Here is a 19,495-nt window from a genome sequence, read left to right on the forward strand (position 1 = left end):
TGACGCAGTGCTCTATGCTTTGTAGCCCTCTCCCTCCTTCCTTTCGTGTTATGTATAGTCTGTCTGTATTTGCTCTGTGGTGTAGTGCTTTGTGTATTATCATGTGTTTCCTAGTTTTCTAGTCAATGCTGCAGACTTCAGCCTCCACTACTCCTGAGCCGTATCTGATTACTGGTACTGCCCATGTTTTTATGGCTTTCATTTTTTTTTCGGCATTGAGTTTTGACTTGAGTATCGCCGCAAGTCTCTGCATATATTTTTTCCTGATAATGTCCTTCATCTCTTGGTGTTTTATATATTATTCCCAGATATTTGTATCCTGTCTCATCTATGTGTTTGATGCTATTCCCATCTGGTAGCTTTATCCCTTCAATCCTTGTTACTTAGCCTTTTTGTATGTTGACCAAGGCACATTTTCCTATTCCAAACTCCATTCTGATGTCCCCAGATGCAATTCTTACAGTCTGGATTAGCATATCTATTTCCTTGATGCTCTTATCATACAGCTTGATATCGTTCATGAACATCAGAAGGTTAACTGTTGCCTCATCTCTTGAGTTGGTACCCACCATCCATCTTCTGTAGTAGTTTATTATTATTATTATTATTATTATTATTATTATTATTATTATTATTATTATTATTATTATTATTATTTAGGAACGAAATAACAATGACATTAACTGTTAGGTAATCTTCCAGAGAAAAGATTGACCATATAATAAATGGAAAAATTCGAACAAATTTAAAAATGGAGAGGATATATATATATATCTATATATATATATATATATTATATATATATATATATATATATATATATCTAATAAAAGGAGCCCATAAAAACACCAAAATGTAGAGAGAAAAGTACTATATTTCAGAGACTGCTGTCTCTCTCTTCAGGTATATGAATGAGAAAAGTTTCCAGAAAAGGTGGTATTTATACCAAGAGATTCGTCCACAAGTAAGCCAATTTAGGTCACCCCCGCTGATAATCTTCCTTTAATCTTCTTAAGCGTTGGTTGAATGAACACCGCGTCGACGATATCTGATATCCAATTCCCTTTAGAGATGTTCATTACCTGCTTCTCTTTTATTAAGGCCGATTCCATCATTTGACTCTTGTACCGGCAGTTGCTGCTATAAATTACACGTGACATATTCCAGTTTATTCTATGGTTATGTTCATTTATATGGTTGAAAATAGCCGAGTTCTGTTGTCCATACCTAACTGACCGTTTGTGTTGTATTAATCTCTGGGGAAGTGATTTACCTGTAAATCCGATGTAAGCTTGGTCACAGTCCTGGCATGGGATCTCATATACCCCGGAGTCTTTGGGAGATGTCTTTTGTTGGACGTTAATCAGGGATTTGGCTAAGGTATTTGGGTAGGTAAATGCAAAAGGGTTGGATTTCCCAAGGGTGTGAGTTACTCTCTTAATCGTCTCCAGGTGGGGAATTTTTATTTTATTGTTGGGTGTGTCTCTGGTCTTGTCTTTAGGGGGTCGGTTCAGCTGCCTTCCTCAGCTGGAGAGAGGGAAAGGAGAGACAAAGCGGGAAGAGAGAGAGCGTATGTGTACGCGTGTGTCGTGTTTTAGCTGGGTGTTGGTTAGTACTTTTGTTTTATATAGGCCTATGTTATTTCATTTTGCTGTCATACTCAGTTTTGTAACTTAATATTATAGTCTTCAAGCTTTTATTCCTTTTAATGGTTTAATGATTTTTATTATGCTACGCCTAGTTTACATAAACTTAATATTTTTATATAACCTCATATTCTCATAATTTTCTGTCAGTCCCTCCGTCAGTCTCTCTGCTGCCGAAAGCTACTGTTTTGAGTTTTAGCATTTTAATATATTTTGTTACTTTTTGAAGTGTTGATTACAGTTTCAAATCTGATTAGTGCAATCCTCCATTAATAATCAGTCATGGCCAAGAAAAATAGACAATTAGTAAACTTAAGGAAGTGAAGTTTTCGGCATTATCTCTTCAAGAAAAAGTTGAATATGTATATAATGGGTATGTGTTTGTGTGTGTGTTTATGCAGTTAATATCAAGGAATAAAAAAAAATGTAACAGTACCCCTATGAATGACAGCCACTAGCTGCCACTGCAAATGGGCAACCCTTTTGAGGAAGGTTCAGTGGATCTGATTGTGCTAGCTAGATAGTCATGAAATGGACAGTAAAGTTAGTGAATCCTTGCGATCTATAAAGAGCCTTGGACAGACACAATTCACAGACTTTGTTGAGACTCATGAAACCCAGCAAATACTATGAGCCAGAACACAAGAACAAAATTTTATTGGTCATTCGCAAGATGTCTGCTTCAGAGTCTAAGGGAGAACAGTCACTGCAAACCATAAAGGAAGACCGTAATCTATTCTCACGCCTTTTCATATCATGCCAGAACAGACAGTGCGACTTAAATAAATTCTTTAAACATAAAATCAAAATTGCCCGCCATCATCACTGGCACAGAATGGGCAGATGCAACAGGGCACCAAGTCACAGCTGCTGCCTCTACTAGAACAGCAGGCATCAGACATCCATGACAAAGAGCCTGCCGTTGATTTTAAAATAATGGATGGTGCACCTCTAGTAAATGCTCTGAGCCCAACCAAAGGGTCTACATTTGAGTCTTATGCAAATTATGTAGTCCTGTCTAAGGTACAGAAGCACATACAGAAGTACAAACAAGCACAAATTGTATTTAATATGTATAGGACAGACTGTATGAAAGCACAAACAAAACAAAAAAAAAGAGGCACAGGGGTTTACCGCAATGTGATTAGCACTGCAAAAACTCCAGGCAATTGGGCCACTTCCTTAAGAATGACCAGAAAAAACTCACCTTCACCCTCATCGTACCTTTCCAGTCTAAGTCTAGTCATTACAAAGTGAGGTTAAAGAATCGTAATAATTCTGCCGCCTCAGGAATGTTAAAGCTTTTAAAAATCATTATCGCCCATCTTTGTATACTGCTCGTTTCACTGTCATTTTTTTTAAATTCATCATACTTTGGAACAAGCCCCTCCTATTACCTATAACAACATCCTTTTACATATGTGAAATATTTCAAGCGTAAAATCAGAAACCAACAAATTTTTTACGCATTTTTCTCTCTGCTTTACCAGGTGACTAAGTCCAGTATCTAATGATTGTGGTTCTGAATATACTTTGCTAAACCACAGTTGATTTCTGGAACGTTTTGCTTGGCTGGCAATGGAGCATTGGCAAAATACTTTCAGGGCCGCAAAAGTCAAGAAAACATCTTATTCCTCATCAAGGCAATAAAAAAAAAAAACATGGTTATCTCAGTGCCAGTAAGTGGAAGATACCGCAGGAAATTAAACTGATGACTGAAAGAGTAGAACGACTATGTGGTCAGTTCATTCAAATATTTTACGGTCGAAAGTTTGGAAAAAGAAGGAATATGACTTCTTGAAACTTATAGTAGTTACTTTTGAGAAAATTATTTAATTATGTGTTGGACAATACATTTATTTGGGACTGTTTCGTGGGTGTTGCGTTGTATTTACTATCTAGCTTCGATGCCTCAATTGTGTATAACAAATTAATAGTTACTGAACTTTTTCACCAGCGAATAAATAGACACGTGAAAACTGCTCGTCAAGATTACTTCATTTTAAACAACAGATAAATACCTGCACAGTGTGATGCAGATGCAGCCTATATTTAAAATGTATCTGCAACAAGGAGACAAAAAATGCTGCTTTGAAATCACTGAGTATCATGTGTCGACACCCATTCATCAATCATCGTCTTATACTACATCATAGTGGTAGCTCACTGAGCGCAAACATTCATGCTCCGATAGGATCGTTTTGCCGCTCATTAGCCATAAGATTGCGAATGGGTGCAACAGACAGGGACAAGAAGTTACAGCAAACCCTTCAAATAAGCGGAGTAAAAATTATCAATAAGAGCAAAGGATTTTCATAAAGACATACTGAGGAACTCCACTGATGGTTTGAAGTATATGCCTGATTTCCATGAAGTCTTCGCATCTAGATCCTTTTAGTGATCAAGATTTGATCATGAAATGAAACGCAATGATGAAAGCAACATTAAAGGTGAATTATTTAATTGAAAATAAAATACGAGAATTCATTTTTGCAGGAACATACATCTATGAAGGCGACATAAGATTAACTCATAAAAACACAAAATTAGTTTGTAGCTCTTAGTCCATGTCATAGTCTTGGAATAGGCAAAGGTCTCGTTAACCCAAAATCGACATTATAATTGAAGTTTAATCTTAATACTGGGCCTTTGACTTGAAACTTTGATGCATGACTTGTAGTGATTCAGAATAAGAAACTAACAACTTTAATTTCGTTTCCTACTTATTTATATTCATAGCAATCCAAGCTAATTAGACATTTGCGTCAGTGGATCCGTGCGTGAAGGTTTATTCAATATGAAATTTGTTCATGCAGCAATGAAAAAATGTATATATACGTATATATATATATATATATATATATATATATATATATATATATATATATATATATATATATATATATATATCTTACAACTGAACGACATTTCATACCTTAGTACAATGTTTTGCATTTCTCATATATTTTATTCCACTGGTGAACTGTAAATTACAGCGCTATTAGTTTCCATATAGTCTTTGGAGAGAGATTAATCACATATATGAGATGTCCATTTGCTTAGTATATCCAAAATATTTTATTTCCAAAACCCTATCCACCGCCAAAAGGTCATTCTATCTTCTAAAAATAATAATAACCCCCAAATGAACTATAAAATCGCCTTATTCCAAAGAACTAGTAATCTTGGTAAAGATATGAAACAAAATTTAACAAATTTTTAAAAATACCAACAGAAAAAGAATAGTAATAGGGCTACACATCAGACTTTTGGATATTTATGAAGGAACAAGGTTTTCACTCATGGAGACATTTTTACAAATCACTTAATATACCGGGCAGCCCATCTGCAGTTAAATATTTTAGAGGAAATCGCTCCTTCGTCTAGCAAACGACTCTATTACTTTTACAACAACAAGATTACGTCTTCAAGAAATGAAGATACCCTAGAGAGACTCCTAGAATGACAGTTTTCATTTTAATTGCTTTGAGTTTTTTGTTTTCTGCTTTTTTTATTCTATTATCCTATCCTACCTTTCTTTTTTTAAGTTTTGTAATTACTGTTTTCTTAGCCATTCAAGACAAACAAGACAAATAATCTGATACCTTCTATTAAATTCACCGTTGAAGAAGAAAATAATTGTTCATTGCCGTTTTAATATGATTTGGTTTATAGAAGGGATAGAAGCTTTGTGTTTGATGTTTACAGGAAACCTACCAATGTCTGTTCTTATACCCACTATTATTCAGACCACCCTGTCAATGTAAAACTCTCAGTTTTTCGTAGCATGTTTTTAAGGCCACTGCGGATATGCAGTCCGGTATTCCTAGACTCAGAGAATTGTAAAATTTATGACGTAGGAAATAGGTTAAAATACCCATAGTTTTTAATCGACAAATCTTTGCAGAAATCTAGAAATATTTTTTATTCTAGTAACAATAGGGAGCCTTTATTGACAGAAAATATCTTGACACTGCCTTATAATGTAAATCTTTATTTTATTCAGTAATTACTGAAAACTTTCATGATAAATGTGGTATACAAAAATTCAGGAAAACTTAAAAATTTCATTGTGCGTTATTCCCCAAAACAAACTAGTTGCTGTATTTACACGATTCCTTGTGCTGGCTGTAATAACAAATATCTTGGTCAAACTGGTAAAGAACTAGATTACCGTCTAAAACAACACCGTTGCACAGTTAGAACAGGTCAATCGACAAGTGCTTTATTTGTACTCATGAATGATTTTAAGAATAGTATAGACTGGAAAAATGCATCTGAGCTAATTTGTGTAACTATATTGTAAAAAGAAACATAACTGAATCTGCCTTTATTAAGCATTTTAACAATGAACTTATAAGTCTGAGTTCAGGTCTTTTTAAGTTGGGTGGTTACCTTGTTTATAAAATTGTAGTGAAATACAATGTCACCTTTTAGCAACAGCCTGCAAATTTTAAACATTAAAAGTGCAGATTTATGTGATTTTTGTAACCACATTAAGCCAATTTTGTTGTATTTTCAAAAAGTGTTGGCTGAGATTTGTTGAATGAACCCGGATAACTTTATAAATATTTTAATGTTTAATTTCCACTGTAAATCTAAACGAGATGATAATAGTGCGTTAGTTTTATTGATAGGTTACATGTATGCAATGTGGGTGGGTCAAGTGAGAAAGATGTCGTTGTCTGATTTGATAATGTATCTTAAGAGTAAACTTAATTGTGATAGATGGGCTTTGCGCAATACATATAAAAGGAACTTTTGTCAGGTTTTCTGAGGGAAGTATATGGAATACATATTTAGAAAAGGCTGGTTCAAAATAAAAATTAAAAAAAGCAACATTTCTATGGAGTTTGTTGAAAAAGAAATATTAAGCAGGTGTGATGAGGTAACGAAGTCAGCATTATGGGTTAGGTATGTAGACGATATCTATTGTTTTTAAGGGGCCAGAAAAAAATTTGGTAAAATTAGTAGATATAGCTAGTAGTATATTACCATCCATTAAGTTTACGAAGAAATAGAAGTTGATTTTAAATTGCCCATTTTGGATGTCTTGGTTTTCAGAGATTGCAATAGTCAAATGTTCACATTCTCAGTAATATCGTAAATCAACCAATTTGGAGAGTTACATCCACTTTTATTCCTTTCATTCAAACGAAATTAAAAGCAAAGAAGTTAGGAATTTTGCCCTACGAGCCTTTAGGATATGTGACCCCGAATATGTAGATGGAGAACTGCAGCAGCTAATGGCAACATTCAGGAGACTCAGATATCCCTCCCATTGTATTGAGAAGGCCATTTCGCCCGAGCCAGAAGGTTTTTCTATCTACCCAAATACAACAACAGAGAAAAACCAAAAAGATATGTATCATTACCATTCATCCCTAACGAAAAGAATACTAGTATTTATATAAACAATAGCCAGAACACTAAATTTGTGTTTAAATATAATAATACGTTAAGGCATAATCTAGTAAGAAATAACAACAACGATAAAAAATCCCAGTTTCAGGCATCTATGAATTACCTTGCAAAGATGGTAAAGGAAAATATTTTGGTGAAAGCGGACGAGGTCTAACTACACGTTTAGGGGAACATGAACGAGCTTTTTCATTGCATTCACAAAGTAGAGTAATAGTGACACGCATTTAACAATGATCGTAGACCCGAGTGGAATGAAGCTAATATTATTTTTAAAAGCCACAATGTAAGCACTAGACGCTTAGTTGAATGGGCCGCCATCAACTTGGGAGAATCCTTCAAGGGTAACAAGTCGTTTGTTAACGAGGACCCAACTGTTAATTTTTACATACATACTCAGGTCGTTTGTTAGAGACTAATTTTAGGACTTGCTCTGTTTTTCCCTCACCTGATGCTGCCTCGGACTCTCCTCTCCCTCCACAGGTGCCGGATAGCATGCGTGAGTCTTTACCCATTGCACCTTCGACTCCACCTGATGAGGTATTACTTGCAACATCACGTCAGCCCGCACGACGATCCAGCAGGATAGCAGCCAGATATAACAAGACAGAAGAGGAAATGACCTAGTTGGGCCATTGACCATTTTTTCATCACCGTGTCCGTTGGAGATCTGACTGGCGGGGCCAGCCATTCGTGATATATATATATATATATTTTTTTACCTTGATATATTGTTCATTCGACTAAAGGGTTCGAAATCTTCCATCTGCATATTATTGTGGACCTTAAAGAACATTACTATTATTATTCACACACATGAATTAGGAACTAAGAAAAGATGACTAACTTTATGGGAAGTTTTCCAGAGAAAAGTATAGCCATAAAACGTAAACAAAAAATCGAACAAAAATACAGACAAAGCGGATAGAGTATATGAACATAAAACCTTTAAAGGACATAGGCAATAGTGAACTGAATTATAGCATTTTAAAGTTAGCTTAACACTCTCACCCAAGAAGGAAAACATTAATTACGCTCTTAATAAATAAACATTCTTTAATCATTGTATGACGAAAAATTGTTCTTTTGACGTGAATGAGATGAATAATTCATGGTTAAACTTCATCAGGTAATATGAACTGAGTAAAACATTTGATATCTCAGACGGGTTTCAGAAGCTCGTTCTCTCTTCTTTCCATTTCCACTAATAAGTAAATACCTTGATAAATAAACAATTTTTTTCGTGCTTTGAAATTTTCTAAGTGTATCTCGTCAATAGCTTCCGTCCGTATGACTACAAAATCTAGATTTCTCATGCCTCCTACGGCTACGTCCCGATAGTTTATCACTTTTTTTTTTAATTACCTTTAGCCTCGTGTCTTATGCAAAGCTGATAATGGTACCGTCGCATAGTAGAAGCCGTTGCCGATAAGGAATATTTACAGTACACTTCACTGTAAACTCACTTTATATTATATATATATTTATGTGTGTGTGTTTCTGTGTCTGTGTGTGGATGGGACGTATATTTTTATTTTTTGTAAAATTCAGGAAAACCAAATCCCCAAACATTCAACAGAAAGTAGAAGTGAGGTCCCACCGAGACTCGAACTCGGATCACTGGATTCAAAGTCCAGAGTGCTAACCATTACACCATGGGACCTTATATCAATTCAAATTCCAAAGAAATTCCAACAAAAAGAATTTACCTTTCTTATGAGTGCATCTCTCAACTAATCTTAATTGCTGCATCTATATACATTCATTACTGTTATCTCTTCGTCTATTTACGTGTCTCTTCTAAGAGAGGAAATAGTAATGTCTATAAATCATTTTGTTTAAATTCTGGTGGTATTTTACACTAACAATTTTATTTTTTTATTTACATGAGAGCGATACACTGGTTTTGGAAAATTCACAATGTTCCATGATAGGAATTAAGAGACATCTTCCCAAAAGAAATTCTTAGATCGATCTGATTCAGGAATTACCATGTGCTAATATGGCAACGTTTCGTAGCAAATTGACATTTCCTCGACAAATGTCACTCCATAAGCATGTTGCCCACGTACCAAACTATTTTCTCTCACTGCTATAACAATTGAATATTTGGCTTGTTAATAATATATAATATTCTATCTATTCTCTCTCTTGAAATATTTTTATTTTAGAAAAGGGGCCGTTGTTATCATAAGTAGTGTTAACCCAAATTCTTAATGGTGATGTAAAAGGATCATTATTGTTGTTGAGATTTGAAAAAGTTTTTCATTCTTGATCTCTTTTATTTGGGCCAATCATTTCCTTAATCTACAAGGTAACTAGATTTTTCTGATATATTCAGAGGACCCAGTGTTGTCACAATACAGAAAAATCAGGTTGAGCAGATGGCAAACTGAATAAAGGCTGGAAAGAATAGGAAATATGCTTCTGAAGTGATAGGCATGATTGGAGATGTTACTATTGAATATTAGTAATGCACAAAAATCATCATCTTAAAGAACATCAAATAATGCTAAATCTTATTAACAATGCATAGGGCTCTTTTAGAGGAGACAAACGTAATTAGGCGAAGAGAAATCAATAGAGAATGTATAGTTGTGAGTATTGAGACTAGTTGAGAAATGCACCCGTAAGAAAGGAATTTTTTTTTTTTTGTCAGAATTTCTTTAGGAATTTTTACCAATTATAAGGTCCCATGGTGTAATGGTTAGCACTCTGGACTTTGAATCCAGTGATCCGAGTTCGAGTCTCGGTGGGACCTCACCTTTACTTACTGTTGCACGGGTAGAAACGAGTTTTCCTGGATTTAACAAACAAACAAAAATATATGTCCCAGCTACTTGTAAGACAAATATATCTCAGTGAGTTTACAGTGAACACTACATAACTGAAGTCTGCTGTAAATATTCCCTATCGCAAACGGTTCTACGTAGCGATGGTACCATTATCATGATTATATAAGACACAAGGCTAAAGGTAATTGAAAAGCTCGATGTAAACTCTTGTAACGTAACTGATTAAGACATACCAAATCTAGGTTTTGGAGTCATACAGAAAGACCTTATTGATGATACAATTAAAAAAATTCAAGGAATGAAAGAAATAAATAAACAAATATATATATATATATATATATATATATCCTACCTTGAATTTTTCTAAGTGTATTGTCAATAAGCTCTTTCTGTATGACTCCAAAACCTAGATTTGGTATGTCTTAGTCAGTTACATTCAAGAGTTTACATCGAGCTTTTCAATTACCTTTAGCCTTGTGTCTTATATAATCCTGATAATGGTACCATCGCTACGTAGAAGCATTTATGATAAAGAATATTTACAGCAGAGTTCAGTTATGTAGTGTTCACTGTAAATTCACAGAGATGTATTTATCTTGCATGTGACTGGGACGTATATTTTTGTTTGTTTGTTAAATCCAGGAAAACTCCTGCAACAGTAAGTAAAGGTGAGGTCCCACCGAGACTCGAACTCGGATCACTGGATTCAAAGTCCAGAGTGCTAACCATTACACCATGGGACCTTGTAATTAGTAAAAATTCTGACAAAAAAAATTCCTTTCTTACAGGTGCATTTTTCTACTAATCTCAATACCTGCAACTATACATTCACTATTGATTTCTGTTCGTCTAATTACGTTTGTCTCCTATAAGAGAACCATATGCATTGTTAATGAGATTTAGCATTATTTGATATTCTTTAAGAATGAAGATTTTTGTACATTACTAATATTTAATAGTAACATCTCCAATAATGCCCATAACTTCAGAAGCATATTTCATATTCTTTTCAGCCTATATCCAGTTCGCCATCTAATCAACCTGATTTCTCTGCATTGTAATGACACTATCTCTCATTTGGGTCCTCTGAATATATATATTATATATATATATATATATATATATATATATATATATATAGTATATATATATATATATGTATATTCTGTCGTGTCTCTGATTATTAAAACATCAAGAAAAGGAATTTTGTTGTCTGTTTCCCATTCAACTTTAAATTTGATGCTGGGCACTAATGCGTTTATGTATGTATATATATAATATATATATATATATATATATATATATATATACATACATAAACGCATTAGTGCCCAGCATCAAATTTAAAGTTGAATGGGAAACAGACAACAAAATTCCTTTTCTTGATGTTTTAATAATCAGAGACACGACAGAATACAAATTTACCATATACAGAAAACCAACGTTCTCACTTTCATACATTCACTACTTTAGCTATCACGACATTACTATCAAGATAGGTGTAGCTAGCAACCTGTTCTTAAGAGCCTTACGAATTTGTTCCCCAGAATTCCTGGAAAAAGAATTTTAACTAATTCGCAAGCAACTTTCGTCTTTAAAGTATCCTGACCATATAATTGAGAAAGCAATTCACAAAGCAAGCGTAATTTTCTACCGACCCCCTAAAGAAAAGACCAGAGATACAACCAACAAAAAAATAAAAATTCCTCACCTGGACACGATTAAGAGAGTAACCCACCCCCTCGGAGAATCTAACCCTTTTGCATTTACTTACCCAAACACCTTAGCCAAATCCCTGATTAACATCCAACAAAAGACATCTCCCAAGGACTCTGGGGTATACGAAATCCCATGCTAGGACTGTGACCAATCTTACATCGGATTTACAGGTAAATCACTTCCCCAGAGATTAATACAACACAAACGGTCAGTTAGGTATGGACAACAGAACTCGGCTATTTTCAACCATATAAATGAACATAACCATAGAATAAACTGGAATTTGTCACATGTAATTTATAGCAGCAACTGCCGGTACAAGAGTCAAATGATGGAATCGGCCTTAATAAAAGAGAGGCAGGTAATGAACATCTCAAAAGGAGCATGGATTTCAGATACGATCGACAAGGTTTTCATTCAACCAACACTTAAGAAGATTAAAGGAAGATTATCAGCGTGGGTGACCTAAATTGGCTTGCCTGTGGATGGACCTCTTGGTATAAATACCACCTTTTCTGTAAACTTTTCTCATTCATCTACCTGAAGAGAGAGACAGCAGTCTCTGAAATATAGTACTTTTCTCTCTATATTTTGGTGTTTTATGGGCTTCTTTTATTAGATAATATATATATATATATATATATATATATATATATATATATATATCTATAAATAGTTATATATAATATATATTATATATATATATATATATATATATATATATATATATATATATTATATATATTATTATATATATATATATATATATATATATATAGTATATATATATATCTATATGATATATATATGGTATATTATATATAGATTATATTAATATATTATATAATATTATATATATGTATATATCATATATATATATATATATATATATATATATATATGTATGACATATATAATATATATGACTGGAAAAATGTTCTGTTACAACAGAATTCCATTTAATTAAAGGAGCCCATAAAAACACCAAAATATAGAGAGAAAAGTACTATATTTCAGAGACTGCTGTCTCTCTCTTCAGGTATATGTATGAGAAAAGTTTACAGAAAAGGTGGTATTTATACCAAGAGATCCATCCACAGGTAAGCCAATTTAGGTCACCCCCACTGATCTTCCTTTAATCTTCTTAAGCGTTGGTTGAATGAAAACCTTGTCGATCACATCTGAAATCGATGCTTCTTTTGAGATGTTCATTACCTGTCTCTCTTTTAATACAACACAAACGGTCAGTTAGGTATGGGACAACAGAACTCAACTATTTTCAACCATATAAATGACCATAACCATAGAATAAACTGGAATTTGTCACATATAATTTATAGCAGCAACCTCCGGTACAAGAGTCAAATGATGGAATCGGCCCTAATAAAAGAGAGGCAGGTAATGAACATCTCAAAAGGAGCGTCGATTTCAGATGTGATCGACAAGGTTTTCATTCAACCAACGCTTAAATTGGCTTACCTGTGGATGGACCTCTTGGTATAAATACCACCTTTTCTGTAAACTTTTCTCATTCATCTACCTGAAGAGAGAGACAGCAGTCTCTGAAATATAGTACTCTTCTCTCTATATTTTGGTGTTTTTATGGGCTCCTTTTATTAGATGGAATTCTGTTGTAACCGAACATTTTTACGAATCATTTTCGGCCTATTATGGAATTCAACCGCCCTTCCACGATTCTTCACTTACTTCAAGAACTTAAGCCAGTTTTCCGCAAGTTGGAGAAAGAACTGATCAGACTACATCGGCTGAAAAATAAAAAACACTTCTTAGAATAATGCCTCAAAGAACAAGTACTACCAAAAATGTACGGATTCGGGAGATGGACTCTGCAATCGGACCCTTTCCCTCTCTCACATACGATTTTCCTGGAGGAAAGAATTGCCAACACGAAAAACATCTTCGTACTATGCAGTGATATATGGAACTCAGTCTAATCTTCGCCTCCTCACTACGGACCACATATACAGGTATCTGATTTCATTCTTTTCCGACATTGCTGCCTACAAACTTTTACGCAAGTTAAATAACTTAATAAGCAATAGCGCATGGAATAATCTTGAGCAACAAGACAAAGTTTTATACTTATCCAACACCCCCCTTACTGTAATTCAACATTTAGTTTTAAATCTAGGTTTATCTTTTGCCCTTATGCCAGACTGAAAAACAATCTTAACTTCACAGTGGCTTTTGATAAATTCATATCTGACAGAAACTACAGCCGTGAAGAGATATGTTTAAAAGGTGTGTTACTAAATGCTTTAACTGACCTAAATAAGAAATATCCTGTTCCCCGTAGATTTATAACAGCCGTCCGCTCGCTAAAAAAGTTAGATGTTATAATAAGTAGATCAGACAAAGACGGTAAAATCGTAATAATGGACAAAGACTTCTACCTCGACAAAATTAACCATCTCCTTAGCGGCATAAACACTTACGACAAACTGACGAAAAATCCCCTCCAAAACGTCCCCACTGAATTTTTTTCGGAAAGTAAGATTATTAGCCAAGACAAAAAGAGTATTGAACTATTAGAGAAATTTAAAGTAATTAATCCTAAACTCTCCTACTTTTATGGCCTTCCCAAAACTCACAAAGACAATCTTCCATTCAGACCCATCGTTTCATGTGCCGGAGCTTTCAATTACAAAATTTCTAAATGGTTAGCTAGCCTCCTTTCCCCATTTTTAGGCACTTTTTCTCCCAGTCACATTAAACATTCGGAAGATTTTTGTCACAAATCCAGAGAAGCACATATACCATTTCACAACATAAAACTTTTAAGCCTTGACGTAGATTCCCTATTCACAAAAGTACTAGTACAGGACGTTCTTCAGTTTTTGAGGGAAAAATTATTCCCCTATTCAGATCATTTCCCATTGGCGCTTGGCAAAATAATAAAGTTAGTTGAATTATGTGCATCTAATAACGTATTTTCATTCGGGGAATCATTCTACAAGCAAAAATTCGGGTGTAGTATGGGTAGTCTTTTAAGTCCTGTTTTGGCCAATCTGTACATGGAATACTTTGAAACTACAGTAATAAATGCAATAAAACCCAAAAACATGCTTTGGATATATGTTGATGATATTCTAACATTTTGGGATAATAGGTGGGGCAATTTTAATGAATTCCTTTCAAAATTAAACGCATTAGTACCCAGCATCAAATTTAAAGTTGAATGGGAAATAGACAACAAAATTCCTTTTCTTGATGTTTTAATAATCAGAGACACGACAGAATACAAATTTACCATATACAGAAAACCAACGTTCTCACTTTCATACATTCACTACTTTAGCTATCACGACATTACTATCAAGATAGGTGTAGCCAGCAACCTTTTCTTAAGAGCCTTACGAATTTGTTCCCCAGATTTCCTGGAAAAAGAATTTGAACTAATTCGTAAGCAACTTTCGTCTTTAAAGTATCCTGACCATATAACTGAGAAAGCAATTCACAAAGCAAACGTAATTTTCTACCGACCCCCTAAAGACAAGACCAGAGATACACCCAACAATAAAATAAAAATTCCCCACCTGGACACGATTAAGAAGGTGGCTCAGACTCTCGGAAAATTTAACCCTTTTGCATTTACTTACCCGAACACCTTAACCAAATCCCTGATTAACATCCAACAAAAGACATCCCCCAAGGACACTGGGGTTTATCAGATCCCATGCCAGGACTGTGACCAATCTTACATCGGATTTACAGGAAAATCACTTCCCCAGAGATTAATACAACACAAACGGTTAGTTAGGTATGGACAACAGAACTCAGCTATTTTCAACCATATAAATGAACATAACCATAGAATAAGTTGGAATTTGTCACATATAATTTATAGCAGCAACTGCCGGTACAAGAGTCAAATGATGGAATCGGCCTTAATAAAAGAGAGGCAGGTAATGAACATCTCAAAAGGAGCGTCGATTTCAGATGTGATCGACAAGGTTTTCATTCAACCAACGCTTAAGAAGATTAAAGGAAGATTATCAGCGGGGGTGACCTAAATTGGCTTACCTGTGGATGGATCTCTTGGTATAAATACCACCTTTTCTGTAAACTTTTCTCATTCATATACCTGAAGAGAGAGACAGCAGTCTCTGAAATATAGTACTTTTCTCTCTATATTTTGGTGTTTTTATGGGCTCCTTTTATTAGATATATATATATATATATATATATATATATATATATATATATATATATATATATATATATATGTATATATATATATAATATATATATATATATATATATATATATATATATATATATATATATATATATATTCAGAGGACCCAAATGAGAGATCCAGTGTCATCACGATGCAGAGAAACCAGGTTGATTAGATGGCCAACTGAATATAGGCTGAAAAGAATATGAAATATGCTTCTGAAGTTATGGGCATTGTTGGAGATGTTACTATTAAATATTAGTAATGTACAAAAATCTTCATTCTTAAAGAATATCAAATAATGCTAAATCTCATTAACAATGTATAGGAGACAAACGTAATTAGAGGAAGAGAAATCAATAGTGAATGTATAGTTGCAGATATTGAGATTATTAGAAAAATGCACCTGTAAGAAAGGAATTTTTTTTGTCAGAATTTCTTTGGGAATTTTTACTAATTATAAGGTCCCATGGTGTAATGGTTAGCACTCTGGACTTTGAATCCAGTGATCCGAGTTCGAGTCTCGGTGGGACCTCACCTTTACTTACTGTTGCACGGGTAGAAACGAGTTTTCCTGGATTTAACAAACAAACAAAAATATATGTCCCAGCTACGTATAAGACAAATATATCTCAGTGAGTTTACAGTGAACACTACATAACTGAAGTCTGCTGTAAATAATCCCTATCGCAAACGGTTCTACGTAGCGATGGTACCATTATCAGGATTATATAAGACACAAGGCTAAAGGTAATTGAAAAGCTCGATGTAAACGTAACTGACTAAGACATACGAAATCTAGGCTTTGGAGTCATACAGAAAGACCTTATTGATGATACAATTAGAAAAATTTAAGGAACGATAGAAATATATATATATATATATATATATATATATATATCCTACCTTGAATTTTTCTAAGTGTATTGTCAATAAGCTCTTTCTGTATAACTCCAAAACCTAGATTTGGTATGTCTTAGTCAGTTACATTCCAAGAGTTTACATCGAGCTTTTCAATTACCTTTAGCCTTGTGTCTTATATAATCCTGATAATGGTACCATCGCTTCATAGAAGCATTTATGATAAGGAATATTTACAGCAGAGTTCAGTTATGTAGTGTTCACTGTAAATTCACAGAGATGTATTTATCTTACATGTGACTGGGACGTATATATTTGTTTGTTTGTTAAATCCAGTTAAACTTGTTTCTACTCCTGCAATAGTAAGTAAAGGTGAGGTCCCACCGAGACTCGAACTCGGATCACTGGATTCAAAGTCCAGAGTGCTAACCATTACACCATGGGACCTTATAATTAGTATAAATTCCCAAAGAAATTCTGACAAAAAAAATTCCTTTCTTACAGGTGCATTTTTTTACTAATCTCAATACCTGCAACTATACATTCACTATTGATTTCTCTTCGTCTAATTACGTTTGTCTCCTATAAGAGAACCCTATGCATTGTTAATGAGATTTAGCATTATTTGATATTCTTTAAGAATAAAGATTTTTGTACATTACTAATATTTAATAGTAACATCTCCAACAATGCCCATAACTTCAGAAGCATATTTCATATTCTTTTCAGCCTATATCCAGTTCGCCATCTAATCAACCTGATTTGTACTGCCGAGGAATAGCCTAACCATCATGTTGAATTGTTCTTCCCGTTACTACGTGGATTCTTCTTGCTTCGATCCCGCTGATTTCTGCAGCTAGTTTTGGACAACAACGGCCCCTCCAGTTTGTTCCTGTTTTCACACCATGTTTTCCTGGATGTTCGTGTTGCTGTTTCTCTTTCGACTCCGATCTAGTGGCTTACTACATTTCCGTGACCTAATTCAGCGAAGATACGATCGCCCGTTGCTGCTGACATGTCGCAAGTTGGAGAATACCTTGAAGAAGTGGTGGAAGGCCAAGCTCGACCTGGAATTTTTACAATACTGCCAACTAAACCATGTTACGCCGAACTTTGTAAAATTTAAGCTGTATAGACGCTCTCTTTATAATAACAAATTTTATCATGACTCTACCATAGCCCTGTTAACCATCGAGATTTGTAACAAAGAGAAACTCATTGAACAGCATATGAAACGCATTCAACCCTTGTACAATGAAATTCATAACAGTCTTACACTTATTGACCTCATTATATTTAACTGGTTACTAACTAAGGATTTGAATTCCTATATCGAAAGAATACAAAATACCCATAATAATAAACTAAAGAATTTGGGCATCTTTAAACCTAATTTTACGGGCAAAGAGAATAAAGTGGTATTCAATTTCTCCGATTACAACTTAACTAGGAAGGAGGAATTTCTTTTATCTTTTGGGTTGGACTTCTGTTTACCTAATTATAAACCCTCGTACTATGAATATTACCTGCCTTTTGAGGTACTTTTTTCCAAACTAAAGAACCTGCCTTTAAATGCAAATATGCCGAAATTTCAAACCGAACTATCTGCTTTTGCCCACACTAATTATAGCAAACTGAAAACTAGATGGGCTCCTTTCTTTAATAAAGATGATTTAAACACACTTCGTAAATTGAGTAAAAAGGAAGACCTGATATTTTCAAAACCAGATAAAGGTAAAGGAACCGTTATTCTAAACAGGGTCGATTACATTCATAAGATGCAAACTATTTTATCGGATGACTCTAAATTTCGGAAAATTGGTGAAAAGGATTTTAAACCCATTTTTAGAAACGAGGACAGAATCAACCGTTTTTTAAAGTTCCTAAAGGACAAGCATACAATTAATTAGGCTACTTACGACGAGCTCTTCGTCACTGGCTCTTCTTTTGGTGTCATGTATGGGCTTCCGAAAATACATAAGGAAAATATTCCTATGAGGCCAATCCTTTCGTCTTATACAACTCCAAGCTACAAAATTGCCAAATATCTCATCCCTTTATTGGAAAGCTTTTTTAATAATGAGCTTAGTCTTTCTAATTCCCTAGAATTTAAAAACAGTATTTTGAGTCAGGATTCAGATTTAATCATGGCTAGTTTTGACATAGAATCCTTATTTACTAATATACCGGTGGAGGAAACAATTGAGTATATTTTAGATACTATTTTTACTGATAATGAAAGTGTTCACCATGGTTTTAACCGTTCTGATTTTAAGAAGTTGTTAGAGTTGGCAGTGCGGGACACTGCCTTTGTTTTTAATGATGAGGTATACGTGCAAGTTGAAGGTGTGGGCATGGGTAACCCACTGAGTTGCACATTCGCTAACATCTTTATGCACAAATATGAAGAGAGAACTGCTGGACAGTTGTCCCTCTTCTTTAAACCCTTATTTTTTTATCGCCGATATGTGGATGACACTTTTGTTCTTTTTAAGGACCATTTGCACTGTGACTCGTTCTTGCAACATGCCAATTCTTTGCATCCCAACATTAAATTTACATATGAATTGGAAAACAATAACCAACTGCCTTTCTTAGATACGATTGTTATCCGTGACGACGACCGTTTTCACACAGGTATATTTCGAAAGGCAACGTTCACAGGCCTTGGTCTTAACTTTTATAGTTTTTGTTTTTTTTCAATTTTAAATTAAATTCATTGTCTACCCTCCTCCACAGAGCCATGACATTAACTTCTGATTGGAGTCTTTTCCACAAAGAAATCGGAATCCTTTACGATTATTTTAAATCAAATTGTTACCCTCCTAATCTCTTTATGAAATATGTCAGGA

At 34.3% G+C, this 19,495-nt stretch overlaps 5 non-coding genes across 5 annotated transcripts; 2 read left to right on the plus strand and 3 right to left on the minus strand.

The window, feature by feature from the left end:
* Positions 1 to 8,658: 8,658 nt before the first annotated feature.
* Positions 8,659 to 8,730, minus strand: Trnaq-uug (transfer RNA glutamine (anticodon UUG)). The gene has a single exon. It is a non-coding gene; the product is annotated as a tRNA-Gln (tRNA).
* Positions 8,731 to 9,756: 1,026 nt separating this feature from the next.
* Positions 9,757 to 9,828, plus strand: Trnaq-uug (transfer RNA glutamine (anticodon UUG)). Its single transcript has one exon. It is a non-coding gene; the product is annotated as a tRNA-Gln (tRNA).
* A 705-nt stretch (positions 9,829 to 10,533) lies between these two features.
* Positions 10,534 to 10,605, minus strand: Trnaq-uug (transfer RNA glutamine (anticodon UUG)). Its single transcript has one exon. It is a non-coding gene; the product is annotated as a tRNA-Gln (tRNA).
* A 5,640-nt stretch (positions 10,606 to 16,245) lies between these two features.
* Trnaq-uug (transfer RNA glutamine (anticodon UUG)) lies at positions 16,246 to 16,317 on the plus strand. The gene has a single exon. It is a non-coding gene; the product is annotated as a tRNA-Gln (tRNA).
* A 701-nt stretch (positions 16,318 to 17,018) lies between these two features.
* On the minus strand, positions 17,019 to 17,090 carry Trnaq-uug (transfer RNA glutamine (anticodon UUG)). Its single transcript has one exon. It is a non-coding gene; the product is annotated as a tRNA-Gln (tRNA).
* Between the last annotated feature and the right edge of the window lie 2,405 nt (positions 17,091 to 19,495).

This window comes from Macrobrachium nipponense, chromosome 35 (genome assembly GCF_015104395.2).
Source record: "Macrobrachium nipponense isolate FS-2020 chromosome 35, ASM1510439v2, whole genome shotgun sequence".
NCBI classification, from domain to species: Eukaryota; Metazoa; Arthropoda; class Malacostraca; order Decapoda; family Palaemonidae; genus Macrobrachium; species Macrobrachium nipponense.